This window comes from Lissotriton helveticus, chromosome 6, assembly GCF_964261635.1.
Source record: "Lissotriton helveticus chromosome 6, aLisHel1.1, whole genome shotgun sequence".
Lineage (NCBI taxonomy): Eukaryota > Metazoa > Chordata > Amphibia > Caudata > Salamandridae > Lissotriton > Lissotriton helveticus.
The window spans coordinates 244108889-244126883 of record NC_136067.1 but is presented as its reverse complement, the minus strand read 5'-3'; the positions used below and the strand labels follow the sequence as shown (position 1 = coordinate 244126883).

At 42.1% G+C, this 17995-nt stretch overlaps 1 protein-coding gene across 1 annotated transcript in view; it reads right to left on the bottom strand.

Moving 5' to 3' along the window:
- Positions 1–17573, bottom strand: part of OPN5 (opsin 5) — a 463602-nt gene extending 446029 nt beyond the window's left edge. Inside the window, exon 1 of the mRNA XM_078646756.1 lies at positions 17455–17573. The gene's annotated coding sequence lies outside the window, so the exon portion shown is untranslated. The remainder of the gene's footprint in view (positions 1–17454) is intronic.
- Between the last annotated feature and the right edge of the window lie 422 nt (positions 17574–17995).

Here is a 17995-nt window from a genome sequence, read left to right as displayed (position 1 = left end):
GCCACAACCTATATGGAAGGAAAATTTGCAACTCACACTAGTTGCACTTAGTCTCTGCCTTGCTCAAATAAAGAATTGTTTGCCCTTAAAATGTTACTGGTAACCAATGCGTCATCATAAAACTTCTACTGTACTGAATCAAACTTTTCTCCAGTACTATACTATAAGTATTTCACACATAGACACAAGTACATATAGGCAATCTATGCTGTATATGTTTGTGGGCCCTTTACCTACCGACTTTGTTTTCTAAAATGATTTAGAAGTTTAGGGAGCACTTTTAAGAGCAGTAGCTTGGATTATGTCATCAGTGATGTCATCAATGAGGTCATTTAGCAAGTTATGAGTGATGTAATATGCAGGGATGTAATAAGGTCACAAGCAGTGCACAGCAGGACCTCAAGTTATAGTTACGTCGCTGAATTGATCTCGTGAATTACTGTTTTTTTTGTTTCTTAACTTTATTTTTTAATTCATTTCAGCACCTAACAACCACAATAAAAGATTCAAAGCATAGCAGATGTGATAAGAACTTCTTGGCCAGATACTTGTGCCATCAGAGCCGCTGGGGAAAGGAGCTGAGGATGAGTATATATGCGTGTGTGTGTGCGTGTGTGTGTACGTATGTATGTAAGTATGTATATATATATATATATATTTATATATATTCCAGCAATGTTATCCTATTAGGTTCAACGAGAGCGCTCCGCAGCATGTGCTCAGCCCAGGGGTCGGATCCTGACCCAAAATAATCAATTTTGGACAAAGGAGGTGGCACAACCGGGTACTTTTGAAGCCCTTTAATTCAACGCTTCACCCCACCAACGCGTTTCAGCCACACAAGGCTTTGGTCACGGTCAGCCCATGGTGATATTGGCCTTCAATAACAGTAAACAACTCTGCTGATGTGAAATAACATTCGACGCCACATACTATATGCATGTAAAGAAAAGTGCACTTGTCTTTCCTTTTCTTTTAATTTTAATAAATTGTTTCAAACTACATATCCTATAATGCCACGTAAGGGCTAATATGGGCAAGTATAAATATAGAAACAGTAGAAGGACTTACTGACCGTGACCAAAGCCTTGTGTGGCTGAAACGCGTTGGTGGGGTGAAGCGTTGAATTAAAGGGCTTCAAAAGTACCCGGTTGTGCCGCCTCCTTTGTCCAAAATTGAATATTTCGGGTCAGGATCCGACCCCTGGGCTGAGCACACGCTGTGGAGCGCTCTCGTTGAACCTAATAGGATCACATTGCTGGAAAGTATCGAGTGGAGATGAGCTCCCGATTCCCTGTGTAACAGTGAAACTGCTTCAATGGACTGAACACCTCCTTATTGCTGGGCAGAAAACAACGCCGTGAGGCGCTGCTGGATTAAAGACCCCCAACGAGGTGAGTGAACTTGCACTCGTTTTTGTTTACTTAGCAGGGAACCGAAGCGGCTGACAGGCTTGTTAGAAAGACGCCGCGCACGTAAACATTACGGGCGGCTTACAGGCTCAGATTCAGGCCGGAGAAAACGCCCTCTTGCGAATCAACGAAGACAAAATTCACCCTTTAAGTAAAAAGTGCGCTGCTTATAAAAATCATTGAGATGGACGCGCGTGTTGCCAAAAGAGTTTCCAAAGCGTCTGTGATATTTAAAACAGGCGAGCAGAGTGGTGAAAGTCACCGTAAAACGAAAGTACCTGAAACTGACAATATAACGCTTAAACAACAAATTAATGTATTGGAGCGTCAATACAAGAAAGAAATAAACAGGAGCTGGGAAATAATAGCACTGGAAAGTTATATTGAGGTTAAACGTATCCCCCGTGGACTCAGGATTTTCACAATGCCCACACATCCAGAAACTAAGGAGGAGCTATTGAATGAATGGGTAGAGAACAACACTGAATGTTCATTAAATATGATGCGCATCCTCACCAAACATGCGAAAATTGAAATCGATGAAATCACATTAAAAATCAAAGATCTAGAAGAAACATTGTCTAAGGAAACTAATTAAGATGAAGTTACAAAACTGAGGAGCGAGATGGAGGCAAGATTAGACCACTATGAGAAAGAAATTGAAGAACGCAAAGAGCGTAAATTCAAACGCGATGAGCAAGATTATCTACATGGAAGAATTTTAACATTCGCAAGGCGCTATGATAATCTCAAAAAAAATCTTTCCATGCACAACATAGCATCAAGTGCAAGTGAGTCGGATATAAGTGAGAATGAAGCAACAAGAGATACAAACAAAGCAAAAAAGTTGTCTTTTTTAGAGGAGGTGAAACTAATAAATCTGGAAATGAATATGACGAGAGGCGGAGGAAGGGGAAGAAGGATGTATCAAGGCAGAGGAAGAGGAAGAGAAACACAAAACCAGCAAGCTCCCGTACCAGTACCAGAAAAACTCGCAGGTCAAAGCGAAAGAAGACAGTACCCCTTACGAAACCAGAAGTAACCAACTTGATCATTAACCTCTCCAAATATCAACTAACTGATCAGGAAAATACTGTACTAAATAAAGGACTATCATTCTGCCCGGACTCACACTTCGACTATACTCAAGTCAGGATAGATATGTACAAGTTCATTAGAAAACTCAAGCTGGCAAAGATACATGCCAACAACCCACCTAACATTGAAGCTACCAACACCATGAATACAATGGAAGAGGAAATTGTTTCAACTACAATTGAACAGCTACCTGACTTAAGACATACATTTGAAACCTTGTTTGATCAAGAAGGTGAAACGCCATCAGATGAACAAATGTTGCAACAAATGAACATCCAAACGAATAAAAGACCAGATACTGGACTAAAAAGGAAGTCCAGATATTATCCTACGCTCTCACCAGGAAACAAAATTGATCTATTTTCGGATGCCATGACTCAAGAACTGGAGAAACTAACGAAAGTAAGAAATAATAAAATCAGGGAGAACCTGTCAATTGAAGAACGAAAAGCAATCAAAACTCTCATGGAGAATGAGAAAATTACAATAAACCACAAGTAGCAGGGATACCTGATCGGGTATTCCTGTCCCCCTGGGCACCGATTTGTGCTGAATACCCTGCTCTGGGTTTTTAATTCAAGGTTATGGATCCAATGATTAAAACATGATGCCTCTTCACAATGATTTGTTATTCCATACTTTCATTTATTACACTTATATTCCAATGCATTTCGGCAGTATTTACTGCCTTCATCTAGGGAAATGAATTCTACAAAAATCAAAGGATGAATAATAATGAGCATCAGTAATTTCATTAGGTTCATTACTTATTACTGTTAATACAGAAACTATACTCTATTTCATTGGTTAGTTAAACATGTGCCAAATTTTTAGTGTGCGCAAGGCGTGAGTTGGAATCTCTATTCCCAAAACTAATGATACCATTCACAACTTTCACAGTTAACCCTCGTTGGTGTGTTCTGGGCGTTTCCTACGTCTAGCAGTTTGTAGGTTTTCGCTATGGCGGTATCTAAGAAATGCTTATTAATCCGCCTCGCTTAGCGCGCTGGGTGGTTGATTATAACGCTCCCCGTAACGGAAGCTTCTAAGTTAGGGAAGTTTCTACGCGCTTTCTGTCCATTGCCTAGTAGCTGTTTTTGCTCACCTTCGCGTGTATGGCGCCCTGTGCTGCGGTCCACCCGCGGGTTCGTTTCTCTTCCGTTGTTCAAACTCGGAAGATCGCGCATGCGCACTAATATGGCCCTCACGGTTTTTTTTCCCCTCTCGGTTTTTTTCTCTATAACTTTATTGGTTGCTGGGTGCCAAGGATGTTCTCCCCTAGTGCCCGCTTCCCCTATGAATCAAAGTGGACACATACATAATGTCCATGCATTTTGGTTATACTAATGGCGCTTCTGATATAACGAATGATTTGTGATGTTAGTAACTATAGGTAACAAAGAAATTCAGTTCGTTCATTTAGTCCGCCCGGTTTCAGGCTGCCGAGGTTATAAATCCAGTAGTTCTCCTGTTTTAATAGGCTCGTTTGTATGTATGTGTTTGTATGTATGTGTCCACTTTGATTCATAGGGGAAGCGGGCATTAGGGGAGAACATCCTTGGCACCCAGCAACCAATAAAGTTATAGAGAAAAAAACCGAGAGGGGAAAAAACACCGTGAGGGCCATATTAGTGCGCATGCGCGATCTTCCGAGTTTGAACACCGGAAGAGAAACGAACCCGCGGGTGGACCGCAGCACAGGGCGCCATACACGCGAAGGTGAGCAAAAACAGCTACTAGGCAATGGACAGAAAGCGCGTAGAAACTTCCCTAACTTAGAAGCTTCCGTTACGGGGAGCGTTATAATCAACCACCCAGCGCGCTAAGCGAGGCGGATTAATAAGCATTTCTTAGATACCGCCATAGCGAAAACCTACAAACTGCTAGACGTAGGAAACGCCCAGAACACACCAACGAGGGTTAACTGTGAAAGTTGTGAATGGTATCATTAGTTTTGGGAATAGAGATTCCAACTCACGCCTTGCGCACACTAGAAATTTGGCACATGTTTAACTAACCAATGAAATAGAGTATAGTTTCTGTATTAACAGTAATAAGTAATGAACCTAATGAAATTACTGATGCTGATTATTATTCATCCTTTGATTTTTGTAGAATTCATTTCCCTGATGAAGGCAGTAAATACTGCCGAAATGCATTGGAATATAAGTGTAATAAATGAAAGTATGGAATAACAAATCATTGTGAAGAGGCATCATGTTTTAATCATTGGATCCATAACCTTGAATTAAAAACCCAGAGCAGGGTATTCAGCACAAATCGGTGCCCAGGGGGACAGGAATACCCGATCAGGTATCCCTGCTACTTGTGGATTATAGATTTATCGCCCCAGACGGGGGACGAACCCTGGAGGCACGTAAAAAGCAGTAAAGACAAGACTACCAGCGGTGCACGATTCCAATCTTATAGCTTATAAAATTACAATAAAGCCCGCCGATAAGGGGGGGAACATCGTCATAATGGAACCCATCGATTATGTGGATAAAGCCATGAGACAATTGAATGTAGAACAGAACTATTCAAAGCTCAAAAATAATCCAGTGATGAAAATGACAAAAGAGCTACAAGAACATATAAATAAATGGCATACTAAAGGATTGCTGAATGACAATGAAAGAAAATTTCTAACAACCGACTTTCCAACAATCCCCTGTATATACTTCTTACCGAAGATACATAAGACTCTAATAAACCCTCCTGGCAGACCGATTATCTCATCTTGTAGTTCCCTATACGAAAATGTCTCCAATTGCTCAAACAATGCCCTCATACCTGAAGGATACAGGGGATTTCCTGAGGATTCTTATGGATGTGACCTGGGATCCAGGATATTTGCTGGTAACAATAGATGTTGTATCTTTATACACTTCCATAAGACATGACGTAGGAATGAAAGCATGTACACATTTCTTGAGACAACGCAACATCACAGAACTGGAACACACAACAATGCTCCTAGAGATGATCCACATGTGTTTAACGAACAACGTGTTTCTCTTCAACAAAGAGCTCTACAAACAAGAGTGTGGAACAGCCATGGGGATTTCATTTTCCCCCAACTATGCCAATATCACCATGGGCTGGTGGGAAAAGACGATTGCATGGGATAGTAACAATCAGATCGATTCAGATTGCATTATTCTGTGGGTACGTTACATCGACGACCTATTTGTGATCTGGAACGGAACTGAACAATTCAAAGAATATTTTTCCAGATTGAATGACAATGAAATTGGATTACAGTTCACATGCACAACAAACAAAAAACAAATCGACTTTTTGGACACCAAAATTTACATATCTCAAGGTAAAATCGAGTCAACCCTATTCCGGAAAAAAACGTCTACTAATAGTGTGCTTCACGGCACCAGCTTCCACCCCAAAGCCCTGCTAAATAGCATACCATTTGGGGAGTTCATATGTTTGAAGAGAAACTGTTCAAAGGAAGATGATGCGGAAAGTAAAATTCAGGAAAGTAAGAAAAGATTTGAATCCAGAGGATACAGACAACGTGTCCTGAACAATTGCAAGAAAAGAGTGGATCAGAAAACAAGGGCTGAAACCCTTATAGAAAGACCTAAGATCACCCAAGATAAAAATCCCCCAAGATTCATAACTACCTATAGCAAAGAGAGTGGGATTATTGCGAAAAAAATGAGGAAATATTGGCACCTAATATCAGGGGATCCTGATATAGGAGAAATTGCTGGAAAACAACCTTCGATAACCTACAGAAAAAATACATCTCTACAAGATCTTCTCGTGAAAAGTCATTTTGAAATCAAACAAAAGCCAGACTGGCTGACACAACAACGTAAAGGATTTCAACCATGCTCATCTTGCAAGGCTTGCAAAATTGGAAAAAGCATGAAGAACATTGAAGAACCGGACGGAAGAATCATGCACATTGAACAGTACATTACATGCACCTCTAAAAATGTAGCGTACATGATAGAGTGCAGGTGTGGAAAGAAATACATTGGCAGTACTACGTGTATGTTGAAGAAGAGAATTCTTGAGCACATTCGCGCAGTAAAGAACTTGAACATGTTATATGCGACTGCCAAACACATCAGTACATGCCAAAACGGAGACGGGAGAGCAATGACTTTCTACGGGATCAGAATGTTGCCAAAAATGGAAAGAGGGGGAGATTCCGTTCGAAAATTACGTCAAATGGAATCACGCCTCATAATCAGACTACGAACCAAGAGCCCAAGAGGCATTAATTTTGGAGAAGAACTTCATATACATCTGGAGTGAAAGTGCAAATGAATTTCCAAAAATAGGGTACTAACCTAATACGAACAGAACTTTAAAACAAGGGCACTAATCCCAATACTTTCAATAACAGTAAACAACTCTGCCGATGTGAAATAACATTTGACGCCACATACTATATGCATGTAAAGAAAAGCGCACTTGTCTTTCCTTTTCTTTTAATTGTAATAAATTGTTTCAAACTACATATCCCATAATGCCACTTAAGGGCTAATATGGGAAAGTATAAATATAGAAACAGTAGAAGGACTTATGTGGCTGAAACGCGTTGGTGGGGTGAAGCGTTGAATTAAAGGGCTTCAAAAGTACCCGGTTGTGCCGCCTCCTTTGTCCCCCAAAAATATTTTTATATATATATATATATGCATATATATATATATTCACTGAAAAAACCATAGGTTATAGACCATATATAGTTAGGAATTAGCATTTACAAAACCTTGAAAATTCACTGAAAAAACCATAGGTTATACACCATATATAGTTAGGAATTAGCATTTAAAAAACCTTATTTTACTCACACAAAACCATTGAAATTCCATATATAGTTAGTTGCACTAACTATATATCGCGCACCCGCAATCCACTGCTGATCATGTCACATATTACATCATTCATGACATGGTCAGTGACATCACTGATGACATCACTGATGACATCTCATTTGACATCAATGACCACATCACTGATGATATCATTCATGTGACAATACAATGCATCTCCTCACGTTTTAATATAACCTCTGTTTCACCCAGTGTTAAATACAGAGTATAATTTTTGAAACCATTGACACACCAATACTAGTTACTACATACGTACTCACTGATTCCTACGTCTACACACACATTCACTCATTCACCCATACAATCATTCATACATACAATCACTCATCTTTACAACACTATCATATGCACTCATACACCTATACAGACACTTACACTCTGCCACTCATCCATGGAGTTACTCACACACCTAGTCAGTCCTGTAAAGAATCAATCACACTTCCATTTTCTTGTCTATACAGTTAAACATAGAGCACCTTACATTTTCAAACATATACTAACACATACTTACTTTCTTATACAATCATTGATACAAGTACACATTGATCTGCACAGAGTCACACACCTCCCAGCCAGCCACACACACACTCAGTCTCCTATACAAATACTTGGACAATCAATCAATAACCCATATAGTTAATCATATAGCTACTGATCAACACATGCAGCAGTTTACAGAACAACAGACATAATGATGCACAAATTAAGACAGTTTAGTCACTAACCCATGCACTCAGTGAGACACATTTAATCACTCACTCATACATTCAGTCATGCACCTACTAAATCCTTCGTCCAGACACTTATACATCTACTCATTCTTCAATATGTAAAACATATTTAAACTTTACAGAAACACACAGTCACTGGATGATGTCATCAGTGATCTCATCAGTGATGTCATTTGAGATGTCATCAGTGATGTCATCAGTGATGTCACTGACCATGTCATGAATGATGTAATATGTGACATGATCAGCAGTGGATTGCGGGTGCGCGATATATAGTTAGTGCAACTAACTATATATGGAATTTCAATGGTTTTGTGTGAGTAAAATAAGGTTTTTTAAATGCTAATTCCTAACTATATATGGTGTATAACCTATGGTTTTTTCAGTGAATTTTCAAGGTTTTGTAAATGCTAATTCCTAACTATATATGGTCTATAACCTATGGTTTTTTCAGTGAATTTCAATGGTTTTTTAATAGCAAATATCATAAGCTGTCGAATGTCAAGTACGTGGTAAGTAAAAACATTTTCGTGTTTATGCACACTGATCTGCTTTGAATGCTGCCCCCCACCCCTCATTTCTATTAGGAGTACTCTCTCTTTGCAGATAGTGAAGGGTAGTTAACGCAGCCCTTTGCCCCCTTTGTAATCCGTCGTGCCTGCTTCTCTCTCCATTTGATTGATTGTTCTCTTTGGTTCATTCTCTATTTACAAACAAGCACAGAGTCGCAATACTCTGTTTAGTCTTTGCAGATAGCGAAAAATCGTGTAAAAAAACAAAAGGAATCGAGCAAAATCAGTAGGCCACTAATGGGATCTCTTTTTGACCTCGCTAAAATAGAAACATTAGGAACAACCTGTTGAAAATAGCAATGCGTATGTACATAAGCGGCGTTCATTTGTGTTCACAGTACCCCTTGTTGATTGTTTCAATCGAGCATTGAATTGTTCGAAGTTAATTCTCTTAAGGATCTTCTCTACCTGCAAACGAGGAAGAATAGGAATATTCTCTCTCCCTTTGCAGATAGTGAAGGGTAGGTAACGCAAGCCTTTAACACGTCGTACCTATTTCATTCCTCATTGATTGATTGATTGTCCGAACATTGACTGTTTGGGAATTAGTTCTTTTTGGAGGTATTCCCTGTTTGCAAATAAACGTAGGAAAATCTTTGCAAGTAGTGAAAGGGTACGTAATGCGGACCTTTCTCCCCCGTTGTAATCTGTCATGCCTATCTACTCCCCACTGATTGATGCACCTTTTTCACCCGGACCATTTACTAGAGATACGTCATCTGGCCCGACCAGAGAGCACCCCTAGTGAAAAGGACATATGCAATAATAACGAAGTGATCACTGTATCCTGTTAACAGAAACTTTACCATGAAACAACCTGGAAAGAAAAAAATAGGAAAACGAAAATCAGTAGGCCACTGATGAACATGAACTTTTATTAAACAACGAACAAAGAAACGATAACATAACGTAATGATAAAACCTATTAATGTCCTAGAAACAAGAAAACGTTAAAATATGCCAGTGGTGAGAGACCAGAAAAACAGTAAGAGAAACCAAATCACCCCTCGCTGTCCCACCGCCTGCCACGCCAAAAAAATCGATAGACTAGGGAAAATGCAAGTCAGTAGAACATCCGCCCCCACTCTGGAAACTTCCAAGGTGGGGCAGGGTTCCGGCTACGCCCAGCCGGGAGCAGCCCATATAAGGCAGGTCCTGCTGCCACGCCTCGGCCAGGAGATCCTAACGTAGGGTGTAGCCGGAGGAGAGGCCGAGGCCAGCGGGACCCGGCCAGGGGATTGCCTTTACAACGCTGAACAGTTGCAGGGGGGGGGAATGTCTCCTCGACCCTCCCCTCTCTCTCCCAGTCCGGCCGCGGTGGCCCTTGAGAGTTGCAGGTAGTCCCGCCACATGCTCTTCCGGTCCGGCCACCAACGGTCGGGGGGCCGAGGCCGACGGGATCCGGCTGCAGCCGATAAACCAAGAAACCCGTTCATGGGGCCAGAGCCAGGGGCGTCCGGCCGACATCCACCGGAAGCCCGGCCCGAAGACGGACGGGACACTTCTTTCTTTTATAATGGCTGCGACAACACTGGGGGGGGATGTCTTGCACATGCCTCCGACCCCCCCCCCCCCCCTCGTCCTCATCGCCTGGTCCGGCCATAACAAATCTCAAGCGAGACGCCGTGGGGTGCACTGGGAGGGAGAGACGGTGCGAACAGGCCTCTCCCGCCTCCCCAGGTGGAGGCTTCCCAGCTGCACCCTCAGCGCTCCAGGCACCCGGAAAAGGGTTCTTCCACTGTGGCCATGCTGCAACGTCTCGCCCGGCAGGGTGGAGCCCGTCCGCTCATGTGACCCCGCGATCGCCGGTAGCTGCCGAACTCTCAAAATGGCGGTCGACCTGGCAAGAGCGGGCCCAGCATAAAGAAATGGCCCGGTCACTGGTTGACTCCACCACCGTAGTCCTCCACGACCTTGAAGATTCTAGAGGAGCCGCGGGAGTCTCCGACCCCCGATGGGGAATGACTGCCATGATCGCCCGTGGAGTGACGAAACTGTATCCGCGGGACGTCGGCGCTCCCATGCTGGCGCCAGCCTCACTTTGAATTACTAGAATCCTGCAGACCTCACTTCCGGTGAAAGCACAGTGTGACCCGGTAGGAAAAATTATTGCACCCCCTCCCCTTTTTGACTGATAGTTCAAACCACCGATCCTTTCCTTTGCCCTTTTAACGGAACTTTGGACTGCCTCCCCCTCTTTTACATTTTCTAGAGAAAACAAAACATTAACCACTACATTAGCATAGCAGTTGACACCAGAACTGTTTTCAAATTGAAAACCAACAACATCTTCAACAGAATCCTTTTTGTTTCTGCTGTGACCCTACTACAGCACAGGCATTGTCCCCAGCAGTAATTCTGCAATGCCGGTAAGAATAGCTGTGGTGCCTACTGGACTCACTCACCCCCGCGGCGCCCCACGCCGTTTTTTGCTGGGCGGCAACTTACTAGACATCACTTTCGTGCCATCTAGATTTCAGCGCGTTCTGCTGCCTTGGAACTATTCGCACAACAGACCGCTACTGACAAGAATATTTCATTATTGGTGCTGTCAATTTCAATAAATCTATTGGATAATTCAAAAGAAATTGCCACGGTCTCTTCGTTGTTTAAATGTTTTTACTGTTTTTGTTTTCTTGTATATATTTATATGTTATTAAAGTTTTATATTCCTACTACTTTGTTGGAGTGCTATATATTTTTAATGTGACACATAATTGTAAAAACTTTGATGTACAAAGAGTCATTCCTGGAATCTTCCGCTTCAGGCTCGGTCCCCTCCCCAATCACAATACAGGATGGTTTTCAGATAGTAGGAACACGTGTGGTGTGACGGATCTCATCGGGTGTGGGCCTTGATCTACTATAACTCCTTTGAAGAGGGGTGATTCTTTACAGCTGGGGCCATAAACTACATCTGCAGGGCTAGCTGATAGCCTGGACAATCGGACACAGAGAAAGAGGAGTGTCAGAGGGTGCGGTAGTGAATAGGGCGAAAGGGAGGTGTCGGGCGGGCACAGAGTGTGATTCTCAGGGAAGAGCAGCGCAGATGGGGGGAGGTTTATTGCCCATGCATAAGACAGAGAGCGGTGGTGACCAGTGCCTAGGGAAGATGCTTGCGTGGGTGAGGAGCCATGCTACGAATCGACAGCGTGCAGAGAGTGGGTCTGGTCAAGACATCTAAAATGGCTGCCGTGCACGACAAAAGTGTGGCATTTCAAAAAAGGCAAGATGGCGCAGACAATGTTTTTCAACACTTCCTCATTTCCTTCGAATCGAACGTTAACAGACGTTGGGGCATATTACCAAAGTTAAGCGATATTTATCGCTAACGATGCTTACCAACCAATTTTTTACCACTAAGCATCGTCAGAAATTATCGAAGATAAACCTTGCTATTATCAAGGTTTATCGCAAATGCGATAATAAACGGCCGCAATGCATGAATATCGCTAAAAACTCAGCGATATTCATGCATTACCGAGCTAATGCTCTTAGCCATGTTATCCACCTCCCATTGGGTAACATGGCTAAGAACTGCTCAGGGCAGGTGTTACTTTTTGGAGATATTCGCGCTTAGCGCGAATATCTCCAAAAGTTGGTAATAGGAGATAGATATCTTGCATGTTGTAATGCAAGTTATTGTGGTATATGGAACTCATACCATAATCTCTCAGGAAAGCAGAAACTGATCCTTTTGGGACCGCCTAAAAAGGCCTAGGGGGTGAGGAGTACTCTACTTTGCCCCCTTTTCACGTTCCGAACTATTTTATTTTACTCTCTTCTGTAATTACACAAAATAGCAGCGATAAGATGCATCGGAGACACACAGTGAGAGAAAGGAGGCCGGAGATGAAGAAGAGATGTCAAATACACATTGGAGATAATATAGTGGCAGAAGGGAAGTAAATATGAGTAAACTTACCATGTAACATAAAAATGTTGCACTCTATACTATAAGTCTCATTTTATACTACAATCACTTCGCTACAACCTCATAAATTAAAAATAAAAATGAATAATGTCTCAAACAATTTTTGATTTCTAAATATAAATTTATTCTTCAGAATTTTCTAAATTTGAAAGAACTAGTAACATGTCCTCATCAGCAATGTCCTCATTAAAAGTCTCCAATGATGATTCTTGTAACTCTATGGTCTCCAAACACTCGATAAATTCGCCATCAAGAGATTGATCAAAAAAATCATTCAAGTCATCTCCTCCTTGTGACAATATTTCATTATTGGTGCTGTCAATTTCAATCAATGTAGTGGAATCATTCAAGTCATCTCCTCGTGACAATATTTCATTATTGGTGCTCTCAATTTCAATCAATGTAGTGGAATCATTCAAGTCATCTCCTCCTTGTGACAATATTTCATTATTGGTGCTGTCCATTTCAATCAATCTAATGGAATCATACAAGTCATCTCCTCCTTGTGACAATATTTCATTATTGGTGCTCTCAATTTCAATCAATGTAGTGGAATCATTCAAGTCATCTCCTTGTGACAATATTTCATTCTTGGTGCTGTCCATTTCAATCAATCTAATGGAATCATACAAGTCATGTCCTCCTTGTGACAATATTTCATTATTGGTGCTCTCAATTTCAATCAATGTAGTGGACAATTCAAAAGAAATTGCCACGGTCTCTTCATTGTGAGCCATTTTATTTTGAAATTGCTTGCTGTAAATTGCAGAAAAAAATAATCACTTTCATTTATCGTTTTTAGTAATACATAATATAAAACTAACTTTATCAAGTATTTAGTATAACAGAAGGACTGCAAATAAATAACAGAAAACATTTTTCAAATTATCTTCAAGTGTACAACATAGTTCCCCTTACAAATTAACAACTCACCTTTTTAAAAGTAGCAGAAGTGTTAGTACTGTGTAAATCAAACACCAGAAATTCACCACCAAAAATTCCTCACAAATGTACCTCAGACAGTAGTATCACAAAATGGCTGTGGTTTCCTCTCATTTGACATATATACATAACCAATTAACTTTCATCACACACAAATACAAAACCAAAGTAACATTTTAATTGGTTCTAAATTTCAACACTTTCAAATGTGTTTTCCCCATGCAATTTTCCATAGGACATTTACATACGTCTACAGCCTGAATGGCTGAACGGAATTACACCAAACTTGACAAAATGGTACATCAAACCTAAGAGGTCAGGAAGGATCTACTATGCCCCCTTATGGTCATTTCCCCCTTCGCTTTGGCCTCCTCTTGTCTCTCAATCCTACCGAGAGACAAGATGGCGGCCGCTACGGACTGTTTGGAATGTTGACAGACGCCGGAGAACCAATCAGCTTCGCAAAGCTCCGTAACGCGAAAAGTACGCGAAGCGGAGCGCTGTTACAGATATATATCTTTTTTTGAACGTTAATTTCTCAAAATCCACTGGAGCACATATATTGAGACCTAGCAAAGGCACATCGGGCTACCAGTCCCTAATATTTTGCCAAGTTTCGTGCAAATCCATTCAGCCGTTCGATTATTATTATTATTTTTTTTTTTTGCCCCGCGGAGCCCTTTTAAAACCTCCACATCAAACGTAGGGGGTCAGCGAGGATCTACTATTCCCCCTTATGGTCATTTGCCCCTTCGCTTTGGCCTCCTCTTGTCTCTCGATCCTACCGAGAGACAAGATGGCGGCCGCTACGGACTGTTTGGAATGTTGACAGACGCCGGAGAACCAATCAGCTTCGCTTCACAAAGCTCCGTTGCGCGAAAAGTACGCGTCCTGGAGCGCTGCCCGGTCCGCTGTTACAGATATATATCTTTTTTTAAACGTTAATTTCTCAAAATCCACTGTAGCACATATATTGAGACCTACAAAAGGCACATCGGGCTACCAGTCCCTACAATTTTGCCAAGTTTCGTGCAAATCCATTCACCCGTTCGGGCTAAAAGTGAGGCCAACCGCCCTATGGAAAACTCAATGTTAAAAACACGTTTTGGGACCCCCCTTTTTTCTCAGCCCCCCCTTGACGAACCCCCCCCAAATTTTCAAGGGCTGCTCAGAAACAAAATGTTCCATTTTCCTGAAAGTTTCAGCCAATTCCGTCCACAAACGCCAAAGTTATTAGACATAGAATTTTCAAAAAACCCATAGAGAAAAAATCCTAACTATATATACCTACTGGCGACCGCCAGTAGGTAATATATACATATATATATGTATATATATATATATATATATATATATATATATATAAATATGTATATATATATATTTATATATGCGAATGCACAGTGTAACATGTTATGTATTACCTAATGTCGATTGTAAGCAAACAAGAATAACTTTTTTGCACATTTGTTAACTCTTTGAATGGTCCAGCACATGTACAAACCATATATCAAGAGCAACATTAAAACCTCAAAAAGCCAAGTTTAAACTGTCTTGAAAATGTTTTTGTTTTAACAAGTTCATAGAATGTTTAGCATTATGGGTGAAAAGCAATTTTATTTTGTGCATTTTGTGATACCGTTTTTCTCGCCAGAACTTATTTATTTATTTAATTTTAAGTTTTATAAAGCGCATAGCTGCCCCAGTGACGGGGCGTCCCAGCGCTACCTAAGCAAGAGCTAAGACCACTCGCAAGATGGAGAGCATCCTAAGCTGGAAAGAGCCAGGTCTTTAGAGCCTTTCGAAAGGCCAGGTGGTTCTGAAGTCTTCTAATAGGGATTGGAAGAGAGTTCCAAAGGCGCGCCGCCTGGACTTTGAAGGAGCGACCGCCTGCTCTGGCTCTGTGAAAACGGGGAGTACAAACCGAGCCCGAGTTAGCCGATCGCAAATGGCGATACGGTACATATTGGACAAGCAGATCCGCTAAAATTGGCTGTCCCTGACGAGTCAAGATTTTATGGGCTACACACAAAGACTTAAAATTAATTATTTTCGCAATCGGGAGCCAGTGCAGCTTAGGCAAAAGGTGCAAAACCGAACATGATTTAGGCAGAGCTAGCAAGGCGCGAGCCGCCGCATTCTGGATTCTTTGGAGGCGAGTAATACAGGATTTGTTGGTGCCTAGATAGAGGGAGTTACCATAGTCCAACCTCGACACAATTGTGGCCTGAAGGATGGCTTGGCGGACTTTTGGTGCACAATAGCCAAGTAAAGGTCTCAGCCCTCTTAGGAGACCAAAGCAAGATCCTGCTAGGGCCTTGGATTGCACATCAAATGAAAGTTCACTTGGCCCATTTGTCTGTGTTTTCAAATATTGCAGATAAGGGATCTGAGGCAGAGAAGGATGACATGATCTACCCAAGAATGGGCACCTTGGTGAGGCGAAGAAACCTGAATTAAAACTCAGGACTAAAGATTCCATTGTCAGAAACCTAAATATATACCTTGCCAAAATAGTTGAGTGGCTGAGTGAATAGTGTCCTGAGGACCATATTGGGACAGTAAGACACTTGGGCCCAGATTCTCGCAGCTGTCAGGCAATGCAACGCAGCACCCAAAGAGGCTGCGTTGCATGAGAAGGAGATAGCAGGAGAGCACCATATTCAGAGAGATATGGCGCTCTCCTCCCATCTCCTATCACAGGTGCTAATTTCAACTGCCCTGCACCAGGCACACACCTTACCACCAAAGCCCTAGGGTACATAACTGAGTCTATAATAGGTTTTGTACAGGCAGAGTAACCTGCCTGTACAAAATACTGTGAGTAGACACACTTCAAAGCTTTTTCTACTTTGTATGTGTGCTGCACAGTTCATCATACATGCACATTCAGAAAAGCAAGGAGAAATGACATTTCTCCTTTTAACACCTGCTTCCCAGCGGTATTTATTTTTGGCGCTAAACTCTGTCTGCCAATATTAGTAGATAAGGTTTTGAATCAAAAAGCATGAGTGGTTGCATGGGAACACCCATGTAATGCTCCTGTGATGCAAAGTAATCCAAAGCAGACTTTTGCTCTGCTTTGCGTTCGTTTTCCATTCCATACAAACCAATGCAATTTGTTAATCCCAAAACAGGTTTATGATTGGGTTTGCATTAAAAAAGTAACGCCAACCAGACATAAACCTTTGAGAATCTTGCCCTTACAGTGGAACCGGAAACACTGGAACAGACAGAACCATACACAGAGAGGGTAGCCAGAGCCCACTCACACAGCTGCTGGGGAAGGTAGTAATGTACAACCACCTGAAAGAAGCACCACACCAGTCGGAAACACTGCTTTATACAGAAAGCTTCCTGCACACCCAGTAGCCCAACAGCGCCAAGAAGCCATGTAAGTGGACCAAGATGTGCTATAAAAATACACTTATAACATATTTACATATGTGCTGTAGGTATGTCTAGATTTAGCTCCTGCACATCTCTCTCTGTCTATCTCTCTCTCTATTCATCCATCAGTCGGGGTATATTTTAATCTATGTGCCCGTTTTTCCAGACTCAATACTCATTTGTACACCAGTGTATTTAATATTTATCCGTCTTTAAATCAGCGCAGCTCACTTGCTATATTCGTAGTTTAAAGTGTAAAGCGCTGGTTTCCTGACATTGCGCTCTTCATGAAAACCATATGAGCAGCTGTCACGGGACACGCGAAGAGGTCACTGAATGACACTGCAATAAACACTTAAACATAACATGTCTACTTCATGGCGGTAAATCAATCTACCACACGGTATCTTTCCCAGATAATTCGATTTACGAAGAGACTGCAAGCGCTCCGTCTGCCCTGTAAACGATCAACCTCGCGTTGCGAAAGAAAGTAGAAGTTGTTTACTGTACCTGTCTGGTTGAGAGGCTTCACATATTCCTTCAGAAGTGTGGAAAAAAAGCTTCACTTCCGCACCAAAACGTTAGCCCTCCACGCCCAACAGTCCATTCAGAAGTGGCCCCGATCGGGCACAGTCCGTCACAGGAAGAGTGGACACACCAATACACGTCCGAACCCTCGGGCTACCTGTCTCCTCGTGTGCTCCTCGTCAGCCGAGCTCGTCACATCGAACTGATTGGTAGCGTCCGTGCCCTGAGCTTTATTACTTCGTTCAAGCACCAATTAGACGCGCAGGGGGGCAGCGATGGAGATACAGAGGGTGGGGGATGGGTGGAGGGTGATGGGTCGGGTGTGTGGGTCGGGGGGGGGGGGGGAGAGGGCACACGCTGTCCTGAGTGAACCCGGTGAGAAGCGCAGGACGAACGCCCCTCCCTACACAGGCGAGAAATATCTGCTAGGCTTCTAGGAATGTATGCTAAGAGTCTAAGTGTAAAGGGTGCTCCAGGGACCCATACAATAAAGGTTATTTCAACTTATCCTCATTTTCAACGG